This window comes from Oryctolagus cuniculus, chromosome 6 (genome assembly GCF_051225735.1).
Source record: "Oryctolagus cuniculus isolate XC-2025 breed Fujian yellow rabbit chromosome 6, ASM5122573v1, whole genome shotgun sequence".
In the NCBI taxonomy this organism is placed as follows: Eukaryota; Metazoa; Chordata; class Mammalia; order Lagomorpha; family Leporidae; genus Oryctolagus; species Oryctolagus cuniculus.
In genome coordinates, this window is record NC_142872.1 from 161,606,576 (window position 1) to 161,612,596 (window position 6,021).

Consider the following 6,021-nt stretch of genomic DNA (forward strand, 5'->3'; position numbering starts at 1 on the left):
CTCAGCTTCTTCCTGTAGCCCAGCCTAGCCGTAGATGTTGCAGGCATTTGGGGAGTGAACTAGTGGATGGAAGATCTCCGTCTTTCCCTCTTTCAAATAATAAACAAACAAATGATTAAATAAAAGTTTTAAAAAAGAACAATTGAAATGGAGACAATGTGTAGAGCCACACTACTGTCTGCCCCTAGCATGGGACTTACCAGAACTGAATATCCTGCCCCTGTGCTTGGTGGAGACCTAGAGTCATTGCCCATTCCTGATGAGATCCACGTCCTCCAGCTGTGGGTCACTGAACCCAGCTCCTCTGACTGGGACCTGGGCCTAAAGACTTCTGTCTGCTTGGCCTGAGCACGGTTTCTCTACTCCCTTTTGAAATAATGAGCCAGCCAGTATGATGTGGCTGCCTCATGGTCCTTGTCCCCTCATCTACCTGCATCTCAGACCCTCTGGGGTCCTGCCATTGCCCTGTCAGCCGCTTTAGGCACTGGGTGAATGTGCTGCTCACCACACCCTCACCCCATCCTGACCCTGCCTAGGCCTGGTGCATTTCTTCCTTGCTTTGGGACCCTTGCCAAGGGCAGGATGGACCCTGGTGAGAGCTTCCTGGGCATGAGCCATAGGAATCCAAGCCTGCAGGTCACACACCCTTCTCTTTTCTCCCCAAAACCAAATCAATAAAGCTCCCACTGTGTTATGGGGGCACTGTCTGCTGAGACATTCCATTCTCCAGCCCCTGCAGCTGGGTTTGGCCACGTGGCTGAGGTCAGCCAGTGAGATAGATGTGGAAGTTGGATGAGCTTCCTGAAGTAGTCCTGCAGAGGATTTCGCCAGGCTCGGGAATGGCCTTTCACCTTCTCCAATTCTCCTTCCTGCTGCCTGAGATGAGGACGTGGTGGCTAGACCCCCAACACCCATGGTGTGGTTAACAAATAAGTGATTCATAGCCCAACGCCAGCTGCTGTGTGCTCTCCTGGCTTTGGGCAGCTCCAGCTTCCTGTTGGGGTCTCTTACATTATGTTTGGCACCTTGGTCCTTTCCCACCAGACAGGTTCAGTGCAGTTTGCACAAGATCCTGGCTCGCCCTGTTCTCAGCTCCTGACTCCTACTTTGCTCCATGGTGACTAGTCCTGCTCTCTCCATTGTCTGAAGACATCTGCCTGCTGTCTGGGCTGGTGAAGGAGCATATCCCGGTGTGCCCGATTCCATGTTGGTAGTTTTCATGTGCTATGGAGCAGTCAGTCATAAAGCAAGTCCTAGAGTTATTTTTCTACAGAGGAGAAAGTGGTCTTGGAGCAATTCTGTAACTTCCCCAGCCTCATTCATGAGCTCAGTCACTTCATGGTTATTTCTTGTGCCCTTCTGTATGCTGGACACTATCATTGATGATGAGACAGAAGTGGACCAGAAAGGCTCTCCCTGGTATTACTGAGTTGACAGTCTAGGGAAGTAAGATACACAATTGATAAGTCAACAAGCATGGAAAAACCAGCAATTAGTGTGAAGTGGACACTTAAAAAGCTGATGGTACACAGAACTTAATTTTTTTTTTTTTTAGTTGCAAGCGCGCGCGCGCGAGAGAGAGAGAGAGAGAGAGAGAGAGATGCTGTCACACAGAGACAGCTCTGGTTTTCTGGAGCTCTCTCCAATTGCCCACAAAGTCAGGTTTGGGTCAAGTTGAATCCAGGAGCCAGGCACTCAATCTGGATCTCACATATGGGTAACAGGGACCCAAGTGCTTAAGCCATCACCACTGCCTCCCAGGGTGTGCATTAGCAGGAAGTGGGAATTGGAATCAAATGTGGGAACTGGGCCCAGACACTCCAATATGGGATGCAGGTGTCTTAATCATTACACCACATTCCTGCCCTCATAGAATGTTTGAGAGATGGAGGAAGGGAAGATAAGGGTAGTATTCCTTTAAAAACTGGCCAGAAGAAGGAACAGGTGGTTTAGAGGTCCTGTGGCATTAAGGGTGGGCAAGTGAAACCACATGGGGTGGAGGGGGAGGCCACGGCGGATTTGGTAGGCTGTGCTTATGGGTTTGGATTTCATTCTGAGTGCAAGGGGAAGATTTGTGTCTGCCTTTTTAAAGTTAGCTTAAAATAATTTTAGGTCTCCAGAAAAGCTGTAAAGACAGCACAGAGCTCCCATCAACCCTTCCACACCTTCCTATCATGTCAACATCTTACGTGGACATGACCTGTCCATCAAAGCTGGAAACTAACACTCTTCAGTAAGCTACAGACTATTCAGTTTTGCTAGTTTGTGCATAATGTCGCTTTTTTGTTCCAGTCACTCTGTCTGCTTCGACTCCGCTAACTCATGACAGCTTCTGGTCACCCTTGCCTTTCATGACCCGAGGCTTTGAAGAGCAGCAAGCAGGCGTTTTTGTAGGCTGTTCCTCAGTTTGGGTTTATTGACTGCTTCCTCATGCTTCACCTGAGGCTGTGGCTTTTGGGGAAGAAGACCCCAGAGGTGTAGTGCCCTTCTCGCATTATCGCATCAGTGCCTGAGTGATTTCAGCAAGACCTGGCATGGGCAATGCTGGCCTAGACGCCTTCGATGGGTGGTGACCGCCAGGACTTTCCCTGCCCCCTGTATTCGTTTGATAGATATTCAGTGTCTGGGGGGATGCAGGCTGGAGCCCACACTCATGGGTCAGCAGGGTCACGTTCTCTGAACACTCCAGCTGCAGCAATCCTGGGTGAGCCACTCTCTGTCTCCTCCACCCAGTCACAGTCCTCCCTGTGTGTTTGTGGCCCCTCTTCTTGTAAGTGCCCCCAGTACACTGGGTTTCCGGCCCCAATCACACCTAGGTAGTAAGACCACATTCACAAGGACCAGGAGTTAAAACTTCAACAATCTGTCTTTTTAGGAGACACAGGTCCACCCAGAAATCCTCCTTCGATTCATGTTCAGTGATGGTTACTTGTGCCACTTTGCAGAGGTCTTTTGTGAGGAGGGGTAGTGGAGGCAGATCAATGAAGAGGCTGTCACTGTCATCCAGGCAAGAGACCTTGGGGGTCTAGACCAGGGTGGGGGTACAGCCATGGAGAATAAGGACTTCCTTCTGAACATATTTTGGAGCCTATGAGACCTGTTGGGGTGGGCGTTGCAGGACTGGGAAGAATCCCAGATGGTTCCCAGGTATTTGGCCTAAGCTATGGTGGTGGTGGGTTGTCACTTTGTGCCAGGGAGAGCAGTGGAGGCCCAGGCCTGATGGCGCCCTAAGTCACAGGAAGACGTGCACACGGGGTTGCTCAGTGAGCCCCTGCATGCAGAAATGTCCGAGCAGTGCAGTGACTGTGTTGGGAGCAGGGCTCAGCTCTCCTGTCCCCAGTCAAGGCTCTTCAGAATGAAAAGAACCCTCTGGTTTGGCTCACTTTGATGTTGAACAAGTTTCCTTGGGGAATCAAGCTGCCCAACCAGCTTCAGTGAAAGATCTTAATCTCATTTTGCAGCCCTGATTGTGTGGTTACACACGCTGGCCTCGGCAGTGACCGCACTGGCCGGCCTCTGGCGTCTTCCATTCTCTCCTCAGCGATGGCTGTTCTGAACGGGAGCTGGGGCTGCTCCTATTGAACACTCAGTGCCTTAAAGGCCTGGCATTGATCAGAACTATCGACCCCTTGGTTTCAAATACCTGAGACGGTTTCCAATGGATCCAGATAATTAAGACTTCTCAAATGGCAACTAATAATTTGCATTGCAGTGCGGCCGTCCTCGGGAGCTCGGGAACCCACACTGGTGAGAAGTGAAGCGAAAAGTCGTCCATCTGGTCATCTGATCCTTGCTAATGGAGTCTTAGAAAAACCACTTTGCCCTCCCGATCTATCTTACCAACATTATCAGGTGACCTTGGGGAGTTATCTTCATGTACTGGAAACACTTGGGACTCGTTCACAGCATTAGGGAGTGCAGTGTGCTCCTCGGGTTCACCCTCTGCTCTCCATCCCCCTGTCACCCCACGGGCTTGGGCCTCCCCATCCCCAGGGGTCTGCTATGGGACATCGTCCTGCTCCCAGCCCCTCCCTCCTCAAATCGATCCTCCTCATGACCGAGACAAATCTCCATAAACCAAGTTTGGAGTTCATCCTTCTGCTCCCACACCTGCACTGTACCAGAATTTAGTCCAAGTTCCTGGGGGAGAGGGGCCCTCATTTTACACCCCCACAATCTTTATCCACAGCCTTTACACCTAGGTGGATACAGTGAGAGCAGTCCCTAGGCCTGGTTACTGATAAGGGCATGTGGATTTCTTAGGCCACTGGCACGTTAGTGCTGAGCCCTGCATGGAGTTCTAAAATGTGAGGAGTGTGGCTGGGCTCACCCTCTGGGCTCTGGTCATCCATGTCAGAAGGGCTTGCTTGGCAGCTGCTGGTCCAAGGAGGAAGAACACCATGTGGAGCAGACTTGGATCCGACTTACAGCCTGGAGTGTGGCCCAGCCAGGTGCAGTGCAGATCAGCTACCCTTCTGCCAACCCACTGGCTGTAGAGCATGAGAGCTTGCACTGTCATAAGCCACTGGGTTTGGGGCTGGCCTGTCATGCAGCACTGTTGAGAGGGCCACAGTTGATGCGTGAGTACAACAACGTGCAGTGGTTATCTGTCTGCTGACATCTCAGCCTTATACATGCTTGTCGGGTGTGCATAGGGTGAGTATAACAATGACAGCAGTGTTGACTGGGCACTCACTGCCAGGCAGTGTTCTGACGCTCCTCATTTTCTCACTGACTGTCTTTATCCTTGTTTTCCAGGTGGGAAACTGAGGCTCAAGGGTTTGCCCAAAGCACAGGGCCACCAAGGGAAAGCACCCTGTCTTTCGTCTCTTCCTTCCACCACAGATGGTAAGACCACTCTGTCCCATCCATGGGAAGAAACTTGCCAGAGTGGACCATGGCAAGAGCCAGGGATTTGAACCCATTCCTGTTTGCTTCTGAAACCATGCTAAGACTGGGGTGGCACACAAGGTCACCTGTGGTAGGACGAGGGTGAAAATGGGACAAGGGGAGCAGGTACTGCGCATGGGACCAATGAGCACTGGGGCTGTGCTGAGAACAGATGGAGGGGGCTCAGATGGACCTGGGTGGGGACTCTTGCTAAGCAGTTGGATTCCATTCTGTCTTCTCTGGATAGAGAAGGGCTCAGGCTCCAAATGTGCAGAGTGCAGGAATTAACATAACCAGCATCGTCAGCTCATTTTCCCTGGCATCTGTCCGAGCCAGCTCTGTCCAGAGGCTCTGGCTCCTGCTGACCTGACTTCCTGGCCTTGCCTCTTGGCTCCTATGGCCACCGAGGCCCGTCCTTGCTGATAAAGCTGCTCCTCCCTCCCCTCACCCCCGACCCCTGCCTGTATCTTATTTGTTAGCATGAGTTAGGGCCCACACATTCTTTCACGGTAGCGAGCAGCTATGGACCCATGCACAATGCAAAGATGATCATATTCTCCATGTCCACCCGTGTGAGCTTCGCCATGATCCTGAAAGGGGAGCTGACATCATCCCCACTTTACAGAGAAGAAAACTGAGTCACAGAGGCCAGGAGCTGACAAGGTCACACAGTTAGTAGGGAGTGGGGCTAGGATTTGTATCCAAGGAGCCTAACCATTGTGACAAGGTTCCCAATCACAAAGTCATGCTTTTTAAACACAAGGATTCTGCTCCCCTCTCTGTACTCCTTTTCTCCCTGCCCCACCACCAGAGTCCTGATTAGCTACAGGGGTCTTTAATGAACTAGAAAAAAGTGCCCTTTCTGTGGGGGAGGTGCTGCCCCACCCCTCACTCCCAAGAGTGCAAGGCCGGGTGAGGGTGCGCGGGCCGAGCTCAGCTCCCTTTGCATACCCGCCCTCCTTTGACGGCTGAGCCCTCTCTGGGTTGGTGTTGGGTGTGGCTGTCCAGGCTCCATCTGAGGGCTCCTGCTGGCTCCTGATATTGCCCCACCTGCAGTAGAGAGAGGCAGAGAGACCCAGATGAACAATCCTGGCTATCCAGGCTGCTGCACATGGGGTGGCCCTGCTTGGA